Here is a 25,992-nt window from a genome sequence, read left to right on the forward strand (position 1 = left end):
GATCCCAACCCCCAGTTTGAGAACCCCTCACATAGAACCACAGTGACCTCCCAGCATCAGTCATCTTTAGATTCACAGCACAGTCCTCTATCACTAGCACTAATGGAGTAACTGGTAGCAATAGTAACCTGTCATCCTCTTCGTGGACCAGCCACTAACGGAGGATGAGGTACCCGATGATATGTGCTGACAGCAGAGGAACGTGGGGACTCAAGAATAGTGAGGTTAGTCCCAGGTTCTGTAAGAATGCATTCTAGCAGTCATGGATTCTTCTGCCCCTAACCTCCCAACCTCTCCCTGTCCTCTTCTGCTCCTATTTCACTCACCCCAGACCCTGTCCCCTCTTTTACTGTACAACTCCTCTGGCTGCTCCTGTCCATGGTTCCTCCCCCTCAGCTTCTATCCTCCCCACTCCATGGCTCCTGCTTATCCTCCCCTGCTTTGTTCCTATCTCACATCCCGGTTGTCTGCCTCACTTTGCTCCTGTTCCCTACTTTCCAGCTCCTAATTTTCCCCCTCTCCTGCCCTGCATTCTCTGCCATCACACTACACTATTCCTAGCCCCTCTGCATTCCAGTCAGGCAGCTTCCTCCTCCTTCAGGCTACCTGGGCACCAGCAGGAGAGCCAGTCTCTCTGCTGTCAGTTCCTGTTCCCGTGCCACTATAGCATCTGGGAGCAGCAATTGCAGGGAAAGTCATGCTTAGCCCCTGCGGGATGGTGCTTCCTCCATGGGGACGGGCACAGGCCATCTGGTAGGCACTGCAAGGGGATGGAGCATGCCCAGTACAGATAGAATCGTAAGGGAACTTAGCAGCCAAACTCTAACAAGTCTCTACTGAGCATGTGCAAAATGAGATTTTGCTGGGACTTATAACTTGGCCAAATTTGGGCATATTTTCTCAAGGACAGCACAAGGCACACGCTTGACACCAAGTCCCCTCTCCAAACCCTGGAGGTGCTAGAGCTTCTCAAAGGAAAAGGGAAGTTGTTCTTTTCAACATGGGCAAAAATAACATTTTCCCAACCTTACTCTGAGACATAGCTGAACTGTTTTAGCTGAAACTTTAAAAAAACAACAAACAAACAAAAAAACCACACACACACAGAGCCAGCCTCAGGCAAACACCCTGACATGAGAAATTTCAGCCCAAATAGTTTGTCAAAGTTATCAGCAACTGAAACCAGGGTCTTATAGCAGGAAGCGCTTGGCAACTTTAACTAAAAGGCAGCACTACCAGCCCCCAAAGAATAATGTTCCAGACAGCACAAAGCCTGGAGCAGCCAAAGGATAGCAGTCTCCCTACCGCTGCCTCCCACACAGACCGGAGACTCGTGTTGCAGAGGGCCTGCTGTTCTGGGGACACTGGGACAGAGAAAACACATCAGCAGCCCCAGCCCATTGCACTGGCCAAGAGGGGCTAAACACTGCTTCCTCCATTGCTGGCTATCACAGCCCCACTGGCAGTGAGCTCCATCCTCCACAGAGCTCAGCATGCTTCCTCCATAGCCTTCCCTGCCCCTCTGGACTGGGAGGGAGGGACAGAATAAGAAGTTCCCACCCCACCTGAGGCTGAACTCATTGTTTCCTAGGTTTTGAGAGCAAACCCCCTCCAACAGTTCAAACCTGTATATCACCTCAATCTCATTAACCACCGAACCCACAACAAATTCTTTTCCCACTAGAGAACATGCATGAGTAACTTCAGGGAGAAAGCAGCTTTCCTGAGGAAGCTGCAAGGGATAGCAGGGAGTGAAGGGGGTGTGATAGACTGAGGGTTGGTCTACAGTGCAACTAAAAGCCTCTGGCTGGCCAGCACTGGCTGACTCAGGCTCACAGAACTTGGGCTAAGGGCGGACATTCAGGCTCGGGTTGGAGCCTAGGCTCTAGGACCTTGCAAGGTGGGAGGATCCCAGAGCTCGGGCTGCAGTCCCAGCCTTAACTCTACCTGCAATTTCTCAGCCCCGCGGCCCAAGCCCCACAAGCCCGAGTCAGCTGGCGTGGGCCAGCGATGGGTGTCTAATTTCAGCGTAGACGTATCTTGAGTTACTGAGATTATAATGGTAAAATGGGGACTCAACCACACAATTACTGTGTGTCACTGACACACAGAACCTGATATTACTTTAGGTGCCAGTTGTTTTCACAGGTGTACTCCCACAAAGACCACCTCATCTTGAAGCAAAAAGCTGTAGCCTCAGAATAAGAATGGAAAGTTCTGCATCTGAGGCAGTGACATTTTTAAACATACTGCATTAGCGAAATAATGGCCTTCTGTCTCGCTAAGTTTAAAGGCTGCCAGTCATTGATAAGCCAAGACACAGAGCCCCTTGAAAACCCATACAACCCACTGACATAGTTCAGACAGGAATTGGCTATTTCTCCATCAGCAAAGTCCACCAGACACTGGTGGTTAAGTGCATCAAACAAAGATAACTCTGTTTTCATCACAACTTTCCTATGCTGTTTCAGTCTTCAGGCAATCTCTCAGGTTGCAGCTGTCCCTGTCTGCTTTGTTAAAAAAAAAATTAAGTAGGAACAAATGCAGAGGAGCTCTTGAAAGTATTAACTGTCCAAGCCTATTAAGTGTGACTCAAGTTAGCCGCTACGATGCTGGGATAGTAGAGGAATCTGGCAATGAGCCAGAGTCAATAGGCAACGTACAGAGTCCACAGTGGACCAAATCTCAACTGCTCTGATCACAGCCCAAAAAAGAACAGCTGGTTCAAGAAAGAGCTCTGTATGGAGGGAATGGGTCACTTGCGGTGATTTTCCCCAGTCCCAACACATACTTTTCCTGGGGCAGGGGAGTCAACCAACATTTGAAAACCTAGTAAAAAAAAAGCTCACGATGCTTCTATGAAATTCAATATAAACTCATCCTAACTGATTCACTTCAGAAACACTTTCTTCTGAATACATAAAAAGCTGAACACATTGCCCAAAATGAAAAAAAAAGTACAATTCTGTAGATGAAACACAATAAGGCCCCGACCTAACTAGCATCTTTGTATTTGCCCTTAGATACCTGCACACTTAACAGTTTATTTGCTTTTACAGCACCTAGCCTGTGGCAAAGCGAAAACCAATGCCAAAAACACATTCAATTGATGCTGAGTGGGCTAGACAGAAGTGAAAACTGAAAAAACCCATTCAGTCTTCTTTGATTTTACTGCTGCAGATTTCCAGAATTTTGATGCAATAAACAGTAAAACAATTTCCTTTGCAAACAATGACCCAGATTCAGAAGCACATGCTTGAATGCTGTCTTGAATAGAGGTACATTCCTGAATCAGGGGCACAGATATGAAATAGAAGCATGGAACTTGAATTTTAAATGCTAGAAGAAAAGAAAGGATTACATTCCACAGCCATATTTCAGCTTCCTGTTCTGGGTAGATCCTACAACCCTGTAAATGGCATCAGCTAGGAAGGCAAAGTAAAGGAGAGATTCTTCTCTGAACCTTTTAATTAAATGTATTTATTTTGTCCTTGTGGGTTCCAGTTCTTTGTCATTAATTAGATCAAGGAGCCCTCGAGAGAGCCTGTGATGGCAGTGTCATCTGTACATCAAGTCTCACTGACACTTCATTCAAATGCTTTTGTAAGTTTAGAGTCTTTCGTCTCATATTTTGTAAAATGTGTGATATGTTTGGTATTTTAAATCAAACACTGCCTCATGCTCAGTACAAATTTCAACATACAGTACTATGGTAGTGGATGCTAGTGTAGAGACAATCTTCCTGAGAGTCATTGGGAAATTACTCTTTATTTCAGTCCAACAAACCTGAGGCTGATGTTGGTTGAAGACAAGGTACTGTGGACTTGTAGGACCAGTTGTTTCTCAGTGAGCATTAAGTCACCTGAACACCCAGATGCCAGGAGCTTTGGATGGTTGCAGACGAGTTCTCACCATTTTTATTTTATTTTTGTTGTCAATGCAAGTGTCAAAGACCTCCTTGTCACACTTTTCTCTGCATTCTTGGAAGCACCTTCAGGAAGCTGGACACAATGATCCGTGGTTTTCTTTTTGGATTCAGAATCAATAGTATAAGTACGGACACATTTGCCCCTGCATGGTCGGATGCTTGTAGCCATTATTAATTCAGTGACCAATCATATTGTATTAGTGTCTATGTGGATTCCTTTAATTCTTCCTCTGATTTTCCCCTCCATTTTCACACTTGCAGCTACTAGTAATAGGCTTGCAAGGTTAAATTGGCGTGGAGAACTATACTGAGGGCAACAAGCTCCAATCCATTCTGTGCTACCCTGAAGGTGAAGTAAAAGAGCTTTGCAGCTTTCTTATCAAGTTCAAATCTTCTTCTTTCAGTTGGTTCTATGGCATAATCCCCAACTGACCTTTGCTATTTTTGGGTGTTGAAGACAGACTGCTTCTGACTGAAGCTGATGTTTAAGGGCTGCTGGAAGCCCTGGAACAAGGCCTGATGCTATCATTGAGGACAGAAGGAGGTGCACATCTCAGGACCTCTGAAGAATTAGGCTGCTATTTAAGTGACTTCTTTTCAGCGCCCACATTTGAAAATGTTGGCCGTTTTTAAATTATTGTTAAAAGCTAAAGCTATACCGGGGCTGAAGGAGCTACCAGAAAAGTGCTGGTCCAGCAGGCCACAGCAATGGGCTGAGTCCAAGCCAGGTGGGCCCAGTGAGGTGAAACATCTTGCAGAGCTGGGAGTGGCTCCAAGCTCCATCTGCAATACATTAGGACATAACCTCTATAGGCTTCAGAAAAACGATTCCCGTTATGAAAGCCTAAGTCCCAAACTCTAAGAGGCTGGTCTTGAGAGGGTGCTTCAGGGGAGCTCTGGGGCTCTCTCCCCCACACACCTTACACCCTGGGATTCTGAAATTCTGGCCATGGTGAGCCTCTCTGAGCCGCTTCCTGCTCCTGAGGTTTGTACAAGTGCACTAACACAGCTGTTTTTTCACAGAACTCACGGTTCTGTATTTTCAACAGCTGTCAAAATGGTTAAACTGAACTTTGTGCCTGAGCAAAGGGTACAAAGTCAACAGTGTTAGATTGGCTGGGAACCAAGGCTAATGCGATGGATTGTTTGGGTCTCACTAGGTCACGTTATGCTTAAATTGCTGCAGGTCTTTTCTCAACAAAACAAGAGCCAACCTAGCTCAGTGTAAAGCCTTATGCTTCCCTGCCTGATTGGAAGAGCAAGTAAATGCCATCCATTTGTATTGTTCTGTATAAAATCAGACTGGGTTTTCCAACTCAATAGCCAAGAGGGGGCTTGAAGTAATTGCAGAGTGTGGAGTACACTGGCACAGCTAGGCAGGATCTCCACAACGCAAACTCCAGGAAATCCACGTGTCACGTCTCTCCAGGACTGATTGACAGGGATCCTATCCCCTGCATTGAGCACATGAGGGAGAGGGCGAAGACACTTCCTAGCTACAGAGAATGGTTATTAATAGCCACACAACAAGTACAGATATTAGACGCTATGCTGCAGTCGTTACAAGTTCCTGACTGTCTTGATATTATCGGTCGTCACGACAGTAACTGCTGTACACAGTGGTAGTGACCAAGATGGAACACCAGGATTCTGAGAAGAAACAGTCCTTACTCCTGGTTTATCTCTGAACAAAAGACTAAATGACTGAAAAAATACGCAGCACAGCTGTAATCGATCAGACCCCTGGACCCTCTAGTCCAGAATCAAACCTCCTGCTGATCAGATCAGACCACTGGTCTCTCTAATACGGCATTTGTCTAGTTTTAATGCCCTCTTCCATGCTACCCCTGCAAAACCCCTATCCCACTTCAGCAGGCACCACCATATGGCCAGAAAGGGTCAAGCATCCTGCAGGATAAATGACCCAAATTCAACCGCTAAGGACATATTATAAGATAATGCTTGTGTTTTTGTGTTTTTACATATATATTGTTAGAGGTTAACAATGTAATCAAAGAGTTCCAGTCTATGCTGTATTCTATTAATTCAGAGATCAAAAGGAGATCTTAACATTTAAATTAATTGTAAATATAGTGATATCACTGGATTCCTCTCTTTGGAATGTATAGTAAATAACCTGCAAATGGTGGAAAACAGGCAACTGCCTTATGTTAATCCCTGTAGCTAATTACTGGTGATGCTCAGGAAATAGGTCTACTTCAAAGTCTCCATGATTGCCCAATGTTCGCCGAAGGACTCCATGCTGTCAAGAGAAGGCATGAAACTGTATAAAGGTGTCTTGGGTCCTGATCCTTTCATCTCAGATCTGCTTGATGCTTTATGCAGGGGCAGCTTGAGTCATAAAACTGAGATCTCCAGTCCCATCTGGATCACCCTGAATATAAACATTGGACTATAACCGATGGACAAATTCTGAAAGAACTCTTTGCAACTACAAAGCTCACCATCTCTACTATGAATCTGATTTCAGAACTGTAAGTATACTGATCTTTTAACCAATACTCTCTATCCTTTCTTTTTAAATAAATGTTAGTAGTTAATAACAATTGGTTGTAAGTGTGTATTTGGACAAGATCTGAAATATTCATTAATCTGGGAGGTAATGTGTCTGATCCTTTGGGATTGGTAGAACTTTCTTATATGATGAATAAGATTTTCAGTCATCCTCATCATGTGACACTTGGATGTCTGGGTGAACGCCTACAATTGGGTTGCTTTAGGGGAACAGTGTTTTGGTTTCTGGATAACCAGGAAGGTATTATAGAAGCTGTTTGAGGCTAGCTTGGTGGATCTAAGTACTGGAATGACCACCAGCTTTGGGGAGTGTCTGCTCCATACTTTGCAGTTTGCCCTAATTAAGTAACCTCACTGTGGCTCCTCTGAGACTCCAGTCACACCACCCTTCTTTCAACCTCCTTCTCAATATTAACTCACATTTGAAGGAGGAAAGAGAGGGAGAATTAAAATGTTCTTTAAACATGGCCCTGTGGTTAAGGCACTAGACTGGGACATACTGGGCTCTAGCTCAAACTCTGCCACTGACTTCCTGAGCTAGACAAGTCACTTACACCAGAATTTTCCAAGGTGGCTGCTGATTGCGAGTTCCCAATTTTCTGGATGCCCAATTTGAGACACTTAGGGCCTTGTTTTGAGAACAGCTGAATGCTCATAACTCCAAGTGAGGTCAATGGGTGCTGCAGGTATTCAGCACTTCTGAAAAATCAATTTCCCCACCAGAAGCCTGGGCAAGAGCCTCCCTCAAAACCCACAGCCTAATCGGTACCAGACTGCAAAACAGGTTTGTTTGATTTACACAATGGCGCGAGATCCTTATAACATGTTCATAGTTAGAGACCATTATAAATCTGTCAAGTATGATCTGATGCACAACAAAACTCGGGGGTTCCATATTTTGTTTATTTGTCACACCTTCTCGTTGCTTATGTGGTATCTCAGCCCCTCCTTCACTGACTTGTCACAAAGCACTCTTCTCGTGCTGAACAAATAATGCATCATCATAATAACCTGCCTCAGGCAGTAACCAGCACTAAATGCTTGGGAGGGAAGGAAAAAAGACCTGTCACGGCATGCGTGCAGTGCTACACAACGCCTTTAGATGATCAGCTTGTGCCCTGCAACACGAATCTCAACACAGTAATATGGGTAATCAGTTTGCAGAACTACAAATTTCGCTAGTGGTCACCCAGCTATGCTGCCCTTTTTAAAATCCTGCCACAAAATGGGACTCTGGTCTGCTGCAGTGAGGGATTCCATAGGCTGGTGAAAAGACATGCTGCATAGCGTAATATTCCCTTTAAATCACAACCCACACTGCGAATTGCTGCATGTCTGACATACACATACCTGGGTATTGTGACTATTTGCAGAAAGTGAAATAAAAACCTTGCACCTGGGGTTCAAATAAATATTCACATACTTAGCAGCAGCTATTGTAAGAACTAAGAACGTGGGTCTAGAACAGGGGTGGACAAGCCTTTCGGCCGGAGGGCCACATCTGAGTGGGGAAATTGTATGCAGGGACATGAATGTATGGCTGGGGCAGGGGGCTGGCGTGCAGTGTGCAGGTAGGGGCTCAGGGCAAGGGGTTGGGGTGCAGGAGGGGTGCCTTGAGTGGCTCCAGGGTGTCAGCAGCATGCAGCGGGGCTAAGGCAGGCTCCCTGCCTGCCCTGGCCCTACGCCACTCCCGGAAGGGGCCGGCACCACGTCCCTGCGGCCCCTGGGGCATGGGGGTCAGAGGGCTCTGCACACTGCCCTCGCCTGTGGTTACCTTCCCCAAAGCTCCCATTGGGCACAGTTCCCCGTTCCCGGCCAATGGGAGCTGTGGGGGGCAGCGCCTGCAGGCGAGGGCAGCACGCGGAGCCATCTGCCCCCCCACGCCTGCAGGGGCCACAGTACTGGCCACTTCCAGGGTTGGCGTGGGGCCAGGGCAGGCAGGGAGCCTGCCTTAGCCCCACCGTGCCATGGGGCTGGCAATCCTGCAGGCCAGATCCAAATTTACATGTTTCAGTTCCAAGGGGGGCTAGAGTCCAGAGCCTCATAAGCCCCACGGGGCTGCTGAAGCCTGGAGCCCAGAGCTTAAGGTAGGGGGTTGCAATTTTTTCTAGATGGATCACGTTTTGTGTTTTGTAAGTCCAAGGGTGTATTCAGCACAGAAAGGTTGCCAAACACCGCAAATGAAACATGTAAATGAAGACGGGGAGAGTGAGTTCAGCTATCCAAGCCAAGCCAGTTGAACTACCCATGTGCAGCAGAGGGAATTCTCAGAGGGATTTCCCAGCAGTTGTGCTCTCTGCCTCTGTCCCCCTCAAGAGTGAGAGATCAGCTAAAATCACCCCCTGCCTGTGCCAGTGTTCAGTGCCATTGTCCTGTGCTCGTCGTTCCATGTAACAGCACAATTCCCTCCATGTTTCCCTTGCCCTGGCAGGCCGTACTCACCATGGCTAGTGCTGAGAGTGTGCGGTGCACAAGTGTGCTGACGCAGCAGCATCAATAGGCAAGTCTTGTTTAAAATGTTAGGGGAGCAAAAGAAGGGAGTTCTAACCTCAGCTTTCACTTTCTGTTGTGACTAAACTGGCAACGGTACCTCTGTGTGTTTTATCTGTAGCTGCTGCTGTTGTGGTCTTGAGGGGTTCCCCCTCCACACCTGCAGAAGGCCTGCGCCAGAGAAGGAGAGAAAGAAGGGGACTTGTGATGCCATGTCCCATGAGCTCCAGAAAGTCAGTGCTGCATCAGAGCGTGAGCACAGGGCCTGTAGGATGAACATTGCAGACAGCCTGGAGAAGGAAAGAGCAGACAGGAGAAAGGCCCAGGAGTCCTAGCAGGAGAAAAAGCGGGAGTTGCAGGAGGCCATAATGGGGCTCCTCCAGCAGCAACCACAGATGCTGCAGACTCTTCTGGACCCCTACAGGTCCGACAGTCACAGCCAGGACCGGCTCTCGGCACCAGCAAAGCAAGCATGTGCTTGAGGCGGCACAATTCCGGGGGTGGCGTTCTGGCCGCCCTTTTTCTTTTTTGCTTGGGCAGTTGCGCTCTCGGAGCTTGGGGCGGCAAAAACCCTCGAGCCAGCCCTGGTCACAGCCTCGCCGCCCTTTGCAGTCCGTAAAAAATTCCTCTGCAGCACCTGCCTACACCCCCCTCAACACTCCACGTGGCCTCAGGGGCCGCATCCCTACCCTGACCACTCCGCATCAGGGGACGTTAAGGACACCCACAGCCTCACATACACTGGTCTGAGAGAGCCACGGCTTTTGTTTGTGTAAGTAAAATGGACATGAATGTTCGTTACCCTTAACACATTTTCCAACTTCAAAATCATTTCCCACTGACCAGAGTATAAATCCAGCATTGCAAGTTTCCACAGTGCAATTGCCACTCACTTCTCCACTGTCAGTGCAGCTCTCATTCTGGTGTCTGCGCTGGAGGGAAAAGCTTGGCACACAGATCCGGGAACGTGGCCTTGTGCATCCAAAAGTTCGGTAGCCATTGCTCATCGTCCCAAACCTGCATTGCAATGTAATCCCACCAGTCGGTGCTCGTTACTAAGATGAGTGAACTTGAGTGCCTGGCATTAAATGAGGATATTGACATAACAGGCATCACAAAAATGTGGTGGAATAATGATAATCAATGGGACACAGTCTTACCAGGGTACAAAATACATAGGAATGACAGAACAGGTCGTGCTGGTGGGGGAGGGGATGTGAAAGAAAGCACAGAGTCAAACATAGTAATAATCTTAAATGACTCAAGCTGTGCCACAGAATCTCTAGGGATGGAAATTCCATGCTTGAATAGTAAGAGTATAGCAGTAGGAATATACTGCCGGCCACGTGACCAGGATGATGACAGTGACTGTGAAATGCTCAGGGAGATTAGAGAAGCTACAGAAGCAGAAAACTCAACAATAATGGAGGATTTCAACTCTGCCCATATTCACTGGGTACGTCACCTCAGGATGAAGAGACAAAATTTCTAGACGCTATTAATGACTGCTTCTTGAAGCAGCTAGAACTGGAAACCAAAAGGGTAGAAGCAACTCTTGATTTAGTGTCAAGTGGATTACATTGTAAGGAGAGTGATCACTTTAGATAAGCTATCACCAACAGGAGAGCGGGGTTGGGGAGGGGAGAAAACCTGGATTTGTGCTGGAAATGGCCCACCTTGATTATCATACACATTGTAAGGAGAGTGATCACTTTAGAGAAGCTATTACCAGCAGGAGAGTGGGGTGGGGGAAGAGAAAACCTTTTGTAGTGATAAACACCCATTTTTTCATGGTCTGTGTGTATAAAAACATCTTCTGTATTTTCCACAGTATGCATCTGATGAAGTGAGCTGTAGCTCACGAAAGCTTACGGTCAAATAAATTGGTTAGTCTCTAAGGTGCCACAAGTACTCCTTTTCTTTTTGCGAATACAGACTAACACGACTGCTACTCTGAAACCTGAAGTGGAGCACAGGATCTGGTCCAAGAGGTGATGACAGCTGAACCCCTTGGTAAAAGTGACCATAATGTAATTAAATGTAACATCCTTGTAGAAACCCTCCACAGCGGCATTTAACCTCAAAAAGGAGAGCCACAAAAAATGAGGAAGCTAGTTAAACAGAAATTAAAAGGAACAATCAGAAGACTGAAATGCCTGCAAGCTGCATAGAAACCTTTTTTTAAAACACCATCCTAGGAGCTCAAACCAAATGAATAGCCCAAATGAAAAAAATGCCACCATGGCTAAACAACAGAATAAAAGAGACAAAGAGACAGCCTTTAAAAAGGGGGATGTTATGAAGACCAAAAGTACAACTGGGTTAAAAAAAAAAAGAGAGAATTTCATGGAGGATGGGTCCCTCAATGGCTGTTAGCCAAGATGGTCAGGGACGTAAATCCATGCTCTGGGTGTCCGTAAGCCTCTGACTGCCAAAAGCTGGGAGTGGACAACAGGGGAGGGATCATTCGATAAATTGCCCTTTTCTGTTCATTCCCTCTGAAGCATCTGGCACCAGCCTCTGTCAGAAGACAGGACACTGGGCTAGATGGATCACTGGCCTGACCCAGTATGGCCATGCTGATGTTCCATGTTTCTTGGGCCCAGATGAAGAACTCCACCATTTGCAGCTGCTCCATGAATGCCACCAACAGTTTTGAATTAGTTCTCACTATGTCCCACAGCAATCTGTCCTCCAGAAAATCATCGTGTTCCCCACTGCTTCACTTCTTCTTAAAGCTCTACAAATACCAGAGGACCATGAATCCTGTGCTAGCAATGCTTACGAAAACAGTGCAGAGCCATGCAAGCTCCATGCTTCTGGCAGACAACAAGGAGGGCTGCACAGGTTCACGGTATTTTTTAAAAAGGCATGACAATTATGGGATACAGATTGCATTATGGGATGGAGACAGCTGCCTGCTGGGAAGCTGACCCCTTTCTCCCACTCACCCCTGTTTCTGCCCCACCGTGCATTGCCAAAACGTCCCAAAAGACAATGTGCTTGATGGTGGTGGGTTGCACGCTGGCTGCCTACCCATGGTGCACTGCACTGTGCATCGACACAAGCACTCCTGGGGCGTATGGGCAGCACCAGTGCAAGGGCTAACAAGTATGCATGTGCACAAGCAATATACTAACTGCAGCAGCTTTATGAGAATGTAACTTGCATCAGCAAAAGTTGGTAGCGCAGACATGGCCTAAGCAGGCTTGCCTATATCGCTATACCAGCAAACCTTTTCCAGTGCAGACTAGACCTTGCTCTCCAGCATCTCAAACAAACAATGCTTTAAAAAGAAATCTAAATTACAGCTTCGAATGAATGGAGTCACATTAGATGGGAGGGGCCTTCCTACACCAGAAAACATTGTAATTCTGTTTAGGAAACGTGTAGAAGGAATGCAATGGTAATGGCCTCAGCAAGCTTTTAAGGTGCAGTGTCGGAAGTGGTGCAGGAATTTTAAATCTGATCTCATTAGAATTAAAGGTATTTTTGCTTTGGTGGAAAACACTCTGAAGACAGACCAAGCTGAGACCAGTCTCACATTATTTATAACCTAATGCAGAATTGCTGCTAGGGGTCCAAAGATTAAATGCCAGCAGAACAAACTATAAAGTAACTTCCACAGTTCCCCAAATCTGTTTCTTTCAAAGACATTTCACTATCTGAACTAAGGCAATTAAACTATACTTGCAGGCATTGAGATATCACAGGGAGAGAGACATAAAACAGACAGAGCTCTTCCAAACACTCTACATTACAATAGGAATGAGGCATTTTTATTTTGTAACATATCAGGCTATGTCTACACTTCGCACCTTTTAGTGACACAGCTGTGCTGCTACAGCCGTGCCGCTAAACGGTGCGCGGCGTAGCCGCTCTTTGTTGGCAGGAGAGAGGTCTCCCCCCGACAAAATAAATCCACCCTCAACGAGAGGCGGTAGCTTTGTTGATGGGAGAGTTCTCCCCACTGACAAAGGACTGCTCACACCAGTGCTTTTTGTCAGTAGTCATTCGGGGGCTGGGGGTGTGTGTGTTTTTTTCACGACAAAAGTTTTACCAGTGAAAGCCTAACATTTTAGTAGTACAATGGATTTAGCATTTGTCCTCATTTATATTTTAAGATAGTGTCTGGAGATCTGCTATGTGGGTAAACCTTAAAAGTCTGAATACTTAATGCAGAATTGCTCCGAGTAGCATAGGAGGGAAATAAGCTAACAGGAGTCTGAGTGCAGTTCTTTTTCCATTTCACCTTGTGATCCCATTCGCATTTCTTGGCATCAGCAGCAGCTGGTGTCCTCTCCAAGAGCTGAGCACATCACGTCTCCCACATAACCCCTTCCCCTCAAAGTTTACACACTCGTTGGAGAGGGAGTCAAGGCCAGGACTCAGGTGTAGCTAGGCACGTAAGGCAGAATTCCCTCTTCAGCAGGACTTAAGTTCTTACCACCGAGGCTCCTGAAAGGTTTCATGGCTGTTCATCCTTGTTCCGCTGAACCCATGCCAGGCCCTGGCTGCAATCACAGATCCATGGCACCTTGTGTAACCCACACACCTCCTGGGTATGGTGTTCTCTCCCCCCTAGTAGCACCGAGACCACTTAGAGCGGAGGTGGGCAAACTACGGCCCACATCCGGCCCGCGGGACCCTCCTGCCCGGCCCCTGAGCTCCTGGCCCAGGAAGGCTAGTACCTGGCCCCTCCCCTGCTGTCCCCCCTCCCCCACAGTCTCACCTCGCTGTGCTGCTGGCACAATGCTCAGGGCAGCGAGCTCCTGGGGCAGCGCAGCTGCGGAGCCTGGCCTGACCCGGTGCTCTGAGCTGCACTGTGCATGGCTGGCTCCAGCCCAGCTCCAGCCACCGGTGCTCCAGGCAGCACAGTAAGGGGGCGGGGGGGGGGGGGGGTTGGATAGAGGGCAGGGGAGTCGGGGGGAGGTGTGGACAGCGGTCAGGGTGGTCAGAGGGCAGGGGGGTTGAATGGGAGTAGGGGTTCTGGGGTGGCAGTCAGGAAGGAGGGGGGATTGGATGGGGGCAGCGGGGGGCAGTCAGGGGCAGGGGTTCCAGGGGTAGTCAGGGAACAGAGAGGGTTGAATGGGGGCACGAGTCCCGGGGGGGGCAGTCAGGAAGGAGAGGAGGGATTGGATGGGGTGGCAGGGGGCAGTCAGGGGTGCAGGTTCCAGGGGCAGTCAGGGGACAGGGAGAAGGGGTGGTTGGATGTGGCAGGGGTCCTGGGGGGGCAGTCAGGAAGGAGGGGGGAGGTTGGATGGGGTGGCTGGGGGCAGTCAGGGGCAGGGGTTCCGGGGGCGATCAGGGAGAAGGGGTGGTTGGATGGAGGCAATCAGGAATGAGAGGAAGGGTTGGATGGGATGGCGGGGGACAGTCAGGGGTGGGGGTTCTGGGGGCAGTCAGGGGACAGGGAGCTGGGGGGTGGGTGGATGGGGCAGGGGTCCCGGGGGGGCAGTCAGGGAACAGCCTCCCCTAACCGGCCCTCCATACAATTTCCGAAACCCGATGTGACCCTCAGGCCAAAAAGTTTGCCCGCCCCTGACTTAGAGAGAGAGATCAAATGAGTCTGCTCTACAGCCTTAGCTAACAGTCAGTTGGCTCTTAGCGCGCGCGGTAGAGCAGGGGCTCAAAGTCCCAGCCCGAGAACCTCCCCACTGAGGCCTGCAGAGGAGAGACCCAGGTAGCCACGCTGCTGGCAATGTCTGCTGCAGGCGCCGCCCCCCGCAGCTCCCATTGGCTGGGGGAGAGGGACAGAGATACCATCATTAGTTGCCGGGCAGAGTCAGCCATGGAGGCTGTGTCACTTTTTTCCACACTGAATATAAACAAGTCAAAATACCGAACACAATTATCGGACGCCCACCTTGCTGCAATCCTGAAGATTTCAACTGCTCAGTCACTGAGGCCAAACATCAACAAACTGACAGAACTGAAGCGTTGCCAGGTGTCTGGCAAACACTAAAAAAACTCTGGCAGGCGAAGAATTGTACAAAGTTGTATGACAGTTTTATTATTTCTAAGAAATTCAAAATAAAAAATACAATATAAACGTTTTATTTTCTGAACATCATCTTCAGTGACATTACTGGCCCGCTGGGAGGATTTGAAGACTGGCACTGGCCCTAAGGTAAACTGAGTTTGAGACCCCTGCAGTAAAGGCTCACGCACTAAGCTCCAGAGGCCCCAGGTTCGATCCTGCCCACCGCCGACCAGGGTCTGTCGGCATTACATTTGCACTGCCACTGAGTCACGGAGCCAGGTGAGCGTTACGCATTTAAAAACAGAAAACAAGGTCAGTTCAGCTCAGCTTTCATTTGAAAAGGAAAACCTCCCTCAGACGCCTTAGCAACGTGTCATTTGAGTCAAAGCGAAGGATTCGCCTCTTCCTGGACAATGCTGAGAAGGAAACAGCTGCTACTGAAATAAAATAATGCTTTGCACTTTGGTGGCACCTTCTACAAGAAGGTCATGAAGTGCTTTACAAACGCTAACGAATTCACATCTCCTGCTCTGCGAGAATGACATCCTGGGGTTCCTTTGTAACAGGTTATTAGTAACCACGTAAGACTGAGGATGGAAGTCTCCTGGATCATACTGCCCCTTTCCAGGGGTTTCTGCAAACACAGTCCCGTGGAACAAAGGAAACAACCCCTGGTGCAGCAGAAGTGGCTCTGGGGTGGCACAGTTTGTGTGGTGCGGAGAACTCAGCTGTTAACTCTGTCTTGGGCCGGACCAGAACCTTGGAGTGGAGACTCTCGGACTGGAGACTCTAACAGACACAACGAAGACAATGCAACACAAAGTGTACTGTGTCCAGGTAGATCACTGCAGCACAGTCTGTCAAAACAGAACTCATCATGCTTCCAATCCTGATCTTCTATGATTCTATGCCAACACTGCCCTGCCACGCACGCAGACTCTGCGGCTGACATGAGCATCGAGACCAGCACCACTTTTTATCTTATTTTATTTTGGTGGCACATATAATATGCAGTGTAGAAAAGTGCAGCCTGGTGGGGCTCTGGCGTTAGCAGATTTGACTCAGACACCCAGCAGGTTGGTGCAGTAAGAAGAAACGATTGTTACAGAGTCATTTTGCAGAGCAGAACCACACTAAGCCTCACAACAGCATTGCAAGGAAGGCGTCTTCATCATCATAATTACTATGTTACAGATGTGGAAGCTAAAGCACAAAGAGTGACTTGCCTAACCTCATTCAGGCAAACTGGCAGACTCTGGAATAGCCTCCCAGGGCTCCGGACTCCAGTACGCCTGCAAACCCACACTTACCTTGCCTCAGTTCTTAAGGACTCAGCTCAGTTTCTGGATCTGTTCCCAGGTGGGGATGAGATGGCAAATTTACACTCCACTGTTGCTGACCAGGAGGGGATTCCCTATCAGATAGCTGAACTAGGATTATACTCACAAGCCAAACCTTGATTAATTTAAGAGTTATGGTTGCTCCGGTGCATTTCCTGTCACCACAATCACCAAAAATCAAGGAAATCCTCAGTTCGGGCAACATGAGCATCCAGATCAACCTCGACTCATCTCTCTTACCAACTAAACACTGTAATACCCAACACATCCACAGACTCCTCCCCTTCACCACAATCTCCATTTAAATAGTGGCATATAACTAACTACAGTGCACCAAAAATGGAATTCTGACCTCAGCGACAGCAGGATATATTTCCTATAGACACATGTGACAAGTCTATATTGTGTTGTCTGAACATGGAAAAGCATGAAATCAGAGTTCAGATTCTGCCTCTAAATGGGAGTTTGAGGCACTGAGTGTTTGGAGAAAACATGAGAGGAAAATATGGCAGATGGAACAGGAAGGTAGCCCTCCCCGTAAAGACCTAGCATTCCATTGGCCTCCGCATCAAGAAGAAAACCAGGATGATGAAGCACCAATGAACTGTTTGTATTTTGAATTATTTCTTTAGAAAATTCCCCACTGCTTTGCAATGTGAAGCCTGAGTAGAATTTCAAGCATGTGACTCTGAGACTAGCAGAGAATATGGCTTGAAAAACATTAGCATCTCTGGGGAAATGTGAGAAAGGAATTATCTGAAATCTTCCGAACTCTCAGAAGGTGCTAAAGAGTGTGCGAAGTCCTGAGAAAAGGACAGTTCGTGGCCCTACATCTCTCCACTGAGATGGACTTTTGTGCATTAAGGGATTCTTGAGGTAGGAGAGCTGTGGAGCTGCTAGGAGGACACCACCATATTCAGTGCTGCATGGCAGCTTGCAACAGCCGTTTTGCTCTGCAGCATTTTGGACTGAGAGAACATGTGCTGTCTCAGACATGTCATCCCAAATGAGCGATGTGGATTGTATGCTATTATCGTCAAGGTCCTTCTGTTGGCTTCCTGTCTCTCTTCTGGCACGCTCCTGGGGGATGCGTACCCAGCCTGTGGCAGTTCGTCAGAACACAGTGAGATTAGGGGAACTGACTGGGAGCAACTCGAACAAGTGCCCTCTACAGCGGGCTAACATAGCCCCCACACATTGTTCAGTACTACTAAGACCAGCATACGGTCAGGCTAAAACTACAATTGACTTCTGTTGGTTAATACTTATTCTGATATGGTCCAGAACAGTTTGGTGCAGTTATCCTTACAGGGAATAACCTCAAGACATTTGGAAAGTAACTACCAAAGAACACATGGACGTTACACTGCATACCTAACAGCAGATGCTGCCTTCTTTTCCCTGTTGCCTGGGGAGAGACACACTGTTTTCTGAAGTGCAGAAAATTTAACTTTTGCTGCATAGCATACAGATAGGTACTGGGAGCTTTAATCGCTGCTGTATAATCCAGTATGTTGCTGCTGCTCCACAAATGGATCAAAATTGAACAAAGAATGTGTTTTTAAAACGTCCCCGGAAAAATAAAGTGGGTTGGATTGTATAAAACATAAAAATCAACAAATGGCAAGAAAAAAAGATTCCTGGTGATGGCGTTCGCAGCTTGAGCTTGGGAGGTCTCTGTTCAAAAGTGGAAAAAAACATTTCAACATTAAGGCTACTTTTGCAAGGGATGAAAATAGGCTTGATGCTGCTCATCTTGACACACAGGAATTAGCATTAACATCCACTGTATACAGAATGAGAGTGGCATACAGAAACCCTTCCACGAATCCAGCTCAAACCAGATTCCAATGTTTGCTCTAGTCTTTATTTATATTATAAATAAAAGGTGACTTTGCTACTGTTCAAGCTCATAATGCCTGCAAGGCTTTTCAAAGAAATGAGCAGGTCTGTCTGTTACAACAAAGCACATATAATTTTGTTCTGTTTGAACAGAGGCAATGAAACCTGAATAAAACTAACAAGTAATAAACGTTTGAGAATCCAAACGTTTGAGAATCGGGTGAAAGTCTGCAAGCATTTCCTCTCAATGGCCTAGTCCAGAAAGAGAGCCATGAAGATAGGGGAGCAGAAAAGGGCATATTAGAACAAGAAGTCGAAGAGGCAGAAGAGAAGCACTTTTTCTTTGAACCTTTGATTAATTTTCCTTCACAACAACATTTGGGGTGTCTGACGTTGACAATTTCCTAAAGATCCAAGGCTTGGCCACATGCTGGAGTAACTAAAGCCCTAAAGTTATGAGTTATTGCTGGGGTGACCAGATGTCCTGATTCTATAGGAACAGTCCCGATATTCAGGGCTTTTTCTGATATAGGTGCCTATTACCCACCACACTCTGTCCTGATTTTTCACACTTGCTATCTGGCCACCCTAGTTATTGCTATTTAACAATTGTCCAGTCATCAAGGCCTTTTAGAAAAGATAGCGCAGAGGGCTCAGAGAATAAACACACAAGGTCTAACAGCTAGATTTCTTTGATAGTCTGAAGAAATTCAGAGTTGCTGCACCTCTCGTGCTGCTAAAGAGACTTCTCCCTTTTCCCTGTCTGTGAATAAGTCAAAGGATTAAAAATTAAATTAATATCAAACATTGCTATTCTATAAGGGTTTACCTTATGGGCAATCTTGTTAGGAAAGAAAGGGCTTGCATTCATATTGATTTCTTTTAGTTTAAGTGATAAAAATGAAGTAGTAAGGCTAATGTTTGCAATCAAACATGTGTATGCTATAAAGTTAGTGAAATACACCTGTGCGGAAGGTAGCAGTAAATAAAAGGAACTGAAACCAAATATTGTCTTTATAAGGACACTTGACCACCGAGTGAAAATCAGAAAAGCAGAGCGCACCAGGAAAAGACTATAGTCATGTCTACCCTTTACTCCTCCTGTGTTTCGTTAGTAATGCACAGACACCACTCAGCCATACACACCAAGGTCCTATCTTGGTTGCTAAAAGAAGGAGAACAGAAACAAAAGATTTATACGGCTCTTCTGGCCTGCTAGAGAATGGCAGTTCTTGAAGTGACTTTGCATTGTATAATGGACTGTCAAAACAAGTTTATAGAGCATCAAAGAATACTGAGGGACATTGTATAAATTATATGAACTTTAAACAGGACAATTCAGCAGCTAGCAGAGTGTTGACCGAGAAATTGCAACTTGAGGAAGCATAACTGCAAAATGGACCCAGGAATGCACCGCGGAGGGATGCGTGGAAAGCAACTTGAGGAGGTAAGTTGCTGATGGGAGCAAACCCGCCAGCATTCAAGGTTTGTCCCAAGATGGTTGTACCATGAGTGATGGCCTGAGCTGTCTTAAACAAGTTGCTGCGACAAGATTTGTTGCCCTGAAAATTCCAGTCCTGTTGCAAGAACTTAAAAGCTGATGTCTTGTTCCCTGAGAGGACAGGGAAGGACATCTCATTTTGGTTGGACATTTTGAATGTTTGGAAGAAGTACGGATCACCATCTGATCGTTTATGCCAGCATCTGTAGTAAGAGGAACTAAGCTGGACCACCAGGCAGAAATAGGATAAAATGACCTGTCTCCTTCAGCATGTTGCTTCCTGAAAGCTGAAGACACCTGGAAAGGAGAAGTCTGAGGTCTTGGGCCAGCCACCTGGGAGTCCTCCTGGTGACACTGAGTTCCTGTCTCAGATAGGCACCTTAACTGTCTTTCTATTTTCCTGCTTTTGGGTTTCCCGCTAGCGCGCCAGGAAAAGACTATAGTCATGTCTACCCTTTACTCCTCCTGTGTTTGTAGTGTCAACTCCTGCCATGAACAGTAACTGAGCTGAAAGCTGACAGCTGAGCAGAGATCTGGTGATAGATAACACGCAGACTTTCTCTTGCGAGAAGACCCAACTCAGTAAATTGCTCACTTCCTAAACCATAACTTTTCCTAAAGCTGGGGACCTAATTCGGAAGGAGGAGAACATGCTAGTGTATGCGCTTTAAATACTGTCGCAGTTAGAGTGTCTTTGTTTTGTAACAGGTTCCACTCAAGTTTGCAGTAAAGTAGCTTTAAAACTGGACAAGTTAATGTCACCAACTAAGGGTATGTTTACACTGCCCACGTTACAGCGTGGCCACGCAGCGCTGGGATGTGGGCAGTGTAGTCACGCTTTATTGTCGGGGGAGAGCTCTCCAGGCAATAAAAAAACCCACCCCAAACGAGAGGGGGTAGCTTTAACGCCGGGAGAAGCACTGTCTGTACTGGCCCTTTTCAGCGCTAAAACTTTTGTCGCTCAGGGGGGTGTTTTTTCACACCCCCGAAGGACAAAAGTTTTAGCGCTGAAAATGGCAGTGTAGACACAGCCAAAGATTGCAGGACATGTACATGTGTCTACCAGAGTTAATGGTTTCATACTGTCTTTCACGTCCGAGGTGAAGGACCAAACTGCCTTGTAATCTAGCGTTGGATAATTTTCCCTCTGTTGTGCTGGTAACACCAGAGTTAATGACCCCGTGGCCTCCATCCTGTTCTGAGAGACTCAATTAAAAATCGAAACAAAGTCCCTTTCCCAATACAGTGATTGAGTGTAAGTGTTATTTTCTGTTGCTGTTGTGTGATTTGATTCTGAAAACCTAAACGGTTATATCAGCCAATTTCCTAGCATGTTAACCAAATCACAAACACTATTTTTGTCTTCTTATAGCCTATAATATTAGTGGTTGCTGTTGCTGCTAAGGATATTTAATAAAACTCCATAAAACTAAATTCAACTCTCGGGTCCTTTTCCTAAATTAAGCAATCAAAATTAAAAGGACCCTAAGAAAGGTGGTACAGGTAACCAGTTAAGCGTTAACTAAGGTTTGGTGTGACAGGGTGCTAAGCAGAAAACTGCTTAGCCAACCCCCTGTCACTCAAGCTCCAATTAAGGGAGGTGAATTGGAGCTGGGTAGACCACTTGGCCCTGATTGGGGAAGCTGGAGCTGCTGCTGCCTCGTCAGGCTGGGGCTGGATAAGAGCCCCAGGGGAAGGAAGCAAGCCAGGAAGGAAGCAAGCCGCAGTAGAGGAAAGGCAGTGTGGAGAAGCAGACAGAGATAGCTTGGCCCCTCTCTCCTGCTGGTGGACTGTACCTGGAGGTCTGTGTGTGACTTTCAGCCCAGCGGGGGCAGGAGCCAGGAGGGCTCTGCAGGGACACTGCTACATTTGGCTTATACCTTATGTTTCTTAAAATGCAGAGTTGTCCCAACTTAAGGTGTGACTTTAAACCAGTTTAGTTAAATCAGTGCCAGCGGCTGTGTGGACAGTCAGATCTGGATTTAAAGTAAGTTTATTTCAGTTTAATTTAAGACAATTATGAACAAGTTTAAGTAAGCCACTCAAACACAAATCAGAGTATCCCTGGAGGGATTTGCACCAAGTTAACTACCTAACTCAGACTAGTTGAATCAGAGAACCCCAGGATGTCAAAGCCATGGTTGGATTCACATTTGTGGAATCAGCCAGCTGTTCTGGGACAGGCTGGTAATTTGTGGTTTGTTTCAATCTGCTCCAAGCTGAAATCCACTGACATTCTCTGAAAAAGGTTTACCTAACAATTTGCTACAAAAGTGATGAATTAAGCCCTGGGTTAGAATTAGAACCAGCTCTGGGGAATGAAATCATACTCAAGTATGTGAAATGCAATGATAGCACTGTAGCTAGTCCCTTATTTTCAAGGTCATCCTTGAGACACATGAATCCCATCCTTCCAGCAGTATGTGCTGGGTGTCCCCACTGATCAAACCCAAGGGCAATCAGACGCCAGTAGCCAGGCACATTCTGAGCCCATCCCCACTCACCTCCACTACTCTCCAGTCCTAGCTAAGAGCAGAATTCAACAACCCTCCCTGCTCCATCTCTAGTACTAGCAGGACCAGACCAAGAGGGGCAGATGGCACCCCTCCACACACTGCCCTATTTCTTAAGAGGGGCAGTTGCCACTGAAGAAACACGACCACATGTAGGCCAGCTGGAGTCCAGCCACAAACAAGAGACACTAGAGATACGTCAGGGTCTAGAAAAAAGCCATACATTCATGCACAAGCATGCATTGGACTTTGAAACGTGCAGGCACTCGCTGGCCAATCAGCTCACAATAGGAACTGTTTGTTCTTTTATCTCTGCACCATGTTGCTTTTTTTTCCCTGAATCAATGATAATCATAACCTTCTCCTGATTACAAAACTTATCCGCCCAAATACACGTAGATTTCCCTGTATCTGATGTACTTACAATGGAGGCCAACATATCTGTTTCGGTTAAACGGGCCCATTGTGAGCGCAAAAGACATGTGGACTATCCAAACAGAAACCTGTCTCAAAAATTTGCATTCTTATAATCCACTGTGATCTCAGTATCTCTTTCAAACAGCCCGGATCCAAGGAATAGGAAGCAGTGGCCCAACCAGCTCAGTAGACAGAGAGACAAGGTGGGTGAGGTAATCTATTTTATCTGTAGACCACAGGAAGAGCTCTGTGTAAGATCAAACAAGTGTCTCTCTCCCCAGTAGAACCTGGCTCAATAAAAGAGATCACCTCACCAACCTTGTCTCTCTACTATCCTGGGACCGACACAGCCACAACACCACTGCATAATTCACTAGATAATAAGCAGAACACAAACAACCAAAGGTAGTAGATGACAGTTCACTGGACTAGCTAGAAAAAAAAAGTGCGGGCAGCCTTGTGTGCCTTCACGCAGGCCTGACGGAATCAGTAGAAAGCCTCAAAGTCTTGGCTACTTTATTCATTTTTCCAGTTTGTCCAAGGAAATGAACGACCTGCAACTTTACATTGTCTAGGCTCTGAGAGTTAAATGTCCTTGTACAGCTGGGTTTGGGCAAGCAACAGCAACAATCACCCGCTCCTGCAGCTGCTGGCAGAGGTCTTGTGGCACCGAGGCCCTTTTGCTCTAGTGTTTTATCTGGCTCTGTCAGTTTGCGCCAGTCTCAAAAGGATGTGATGTTCCCTGTGGACCATCAGGTGTTCTCTGTCCTCAGGGAGTGAAACTCCATTTTACAGGAAGAGAAGAAAGAAAAAAAAGTAAGAAAGTCTTAGTCAAATCTCATAGATGCTCTGAACTCCTTCAGTGAGCCTGCACCAATAATGGAGAAAAGAGCCACACCAACGGAAACGCCAGCCAACAGCTTCCTCCCACGTAAGGAGACGGTGCATGAAGCCAGTTGTCCCGTATCCCTCATTTGAATGTCAGATCATTACAGCCTACTGACTTCTCAAAAGAAGCAATTCTGCTGACCAATGCAAAAGCAATTAGCACCAAAGAGCTAAGGTGGCCTGGCCCTACAGAATGACAGTATTTCTGCCAGCCTCTGCATCATCCCCCAAGTACATGCAAACACACAGCCACACAGTGATCAGGAAGGATTCTGTCTGAATGGGGTTACTCACAGGAAGTGTGACATCGCTCCGTGTTTGGAGCGCAGCACATTCTGGGAAACTGGGTCTCCTGGACATCCACCTTCATTGTCAACAGCAGACCCTCACTACTTATCCCACGGTCAAAGGAGAGCCAAGCTTGGGGTGAAATTAAAACTCTCCCAGCAAAAAGAACACACATAATCGTTCCTGCACATGCATAGTAGTTCCAATTTTAATGAACTGTAAGAAAGCCAGACAGCAATAACCATGTACAAAGTACATATACTAGGACGCTCAAACCAGCCCAAACATCCACCCCAAAGCCCGTGAATCAGGCAGAGTAGGCTCAAAGGCATACGGATGATCACTGATTAACTGCTCATCAATGCCGAGAAAAACATGTAAAAGTCCCTTGGCAAAGGCAAGAGCACTGTTTGGCCTTAACACTTCCACTTGGCATGTGCCAACAACTTTTGTTAAGTAGAAAGTTTTACCCTGACCAAAAAGAAAAGGAGGACTTGTGGCACCTTAGAGACTAACCCATTTATTTGAGCATGAGCTTTCGTGAGCTACAGCTCACTTCGTCGGATGCTGTAGCTCACGAAAGCTCATGCTCAAATAAATGGGTTAGTCTCTAAGGTGCCACTTACTCCTTTTCTTTTTGCGAATACAGACTAACACGGCTGCTCCTCTGAAATCTGTTACCCTGACCAGACTGTGAAGACAAAGACCAGTCTGACATTAACAGAACCACATGAGACTCGGCAAAAACAAAAGGTTTCTCCAAAAGTTGGGCAGACTGGCAGTTGGGCAGATGAATGTAAACATCTTGGCCCAGATTTAGCCCCTGATATTAACAGGCTTACATCAGGGGTGAACTTGGCCCCCTGGTTTTACCGAGGAGTCAAAAAGCTAAAGGGCAAACGCAAAACAAGTTCCTTCCCCATAGAAAACCAGCCAAAGCTGCATGTCAATGGCAATCAGACCAGAACAATTTTCTGCACAGACTGTGTAAGGTGTAGTTAATGCATGTCAGACGCTGGAACGGGGCTAGGAGAGCTATTACCTGCCCCAGACATTGGAGTAAGCCTACTGCCCAAAGAACAAACCCTTTGGGAGTGGGACCCAGAGGACAGCCTCAGCTCATAAACCCTCAGGTTATGGGGTCAGGAAGTGAGTGAGACTCACCATGGGTCCCTTCCCCTAGGACTCAAAGCAAGTCAAATGGCATCCAGATCCTGGCCCCTTTGTCACTTATCACAAAGAAAGTAAGCAAAATGTAAGACTTCATTTTTGTAAATCTTAATATTCCACCCCTGAAGGTGACCTGCTGCAGTTCTGAAGTGGGTGTTGCCCCATTCATCCCAGGTGGGTGTTAATGCAGAGACTCCATTTAAACATTAACATTTTCAACTGTTTCACTGTTAATCATAAACAGAAAAATGCAGCTCATGTGCTCACCCAGCATGCCAAAGTATCAGAGATGTCAGGGAGGGAAGAAGCCAAGATCATGGCCCATTTGCGCTAGGTGTGCTGCATACACATAGCAAAACGTAACCTCTTCGGGACAGGGGCTCTCCAGGAAGCCATGGCGGGAGAAGGGCAGTGTCATTAGTCCCACTGTACTGAGGGGAACTGAGGCACAGGCAGATGAAGTGACATACTGAACCCAGATCACCCAAGTCCTAGCAGACCAGGGCCTCAGGCACAACACCAACCACCTCCCGTCTACCTCCTCTCTCTGGTCTGGGCCCCTACAGGCTAAAGCAGGAGGGTTCCCTAAAGTCCACTCAGCACTGATGTATCTCCTCTTAAACAGCCCAACAGGGCTCCTGGCCCCAGGGGAGCCCACTCACCAGGCCCCTGCCATTGTGGGGAGCACATGCCCTGGGCTGACACAGCTCAGACTTGGGAAGTTTTCCTGGCGTTTGCCAGTCCACATGTCCCTTTGGATTCCTGCCCACTGCTCCCAGGGCAATGGGGAAGGGGTCATGCAGGGGTGGCTCCTAGCGCTGCCAGTGGGGAAGCTGGGCTGCAGTGGGGGGATCCCACCGCTACCAATGGGGGGGCTGCAGCCGGGGGGAAAGAGGGAAGGGATCCCACCCCTACCAATGGGGGGCAGGCTGCAGTCGGGGAGGGGGGGGGAGGGAGGAAGGGAGAGGATCCCACCGCTACCAATGGGGGGGGGAAGAGGGAAGGGATCCCACCGCTACCAATGGGGGGGCGGGCTGCAGCCGAGGGGGGGGAAGAGGGAAGGGATCCCACCCCTACCAATGGGGGGCGGGCTGCAG

General features: G+C 47.2%; 1 protein-coding gene across 3 annotated transcripts in view; it reads right to left on the minus strand.

The window, feature by feature from the left end:
• Nucleotides 1-25,992, minus strand: part of LOC140897389 (rho GTPase-activating protein 39) — a 121,283-nt gene that overhangs the window by 94,243 nt on the left and 1,048 nt on the right. The window lies entirely within an intron of this gene.

The sequence above is a fragment of the Lepidochelys kempii genome, chromosome 13 (genome assembly GCF_965140285.1).
Source record: "Lepidochelys kempii isolate rLepKem1 chromosome 13, rLepKem1.hap1, whole genome shotgun sequence".
Lineage (NCBI taxonomy): Eukaryota > Metazoa > Chordata > Testudines > Cheloniidae > Lepidochelys > Lepidochelys kempii.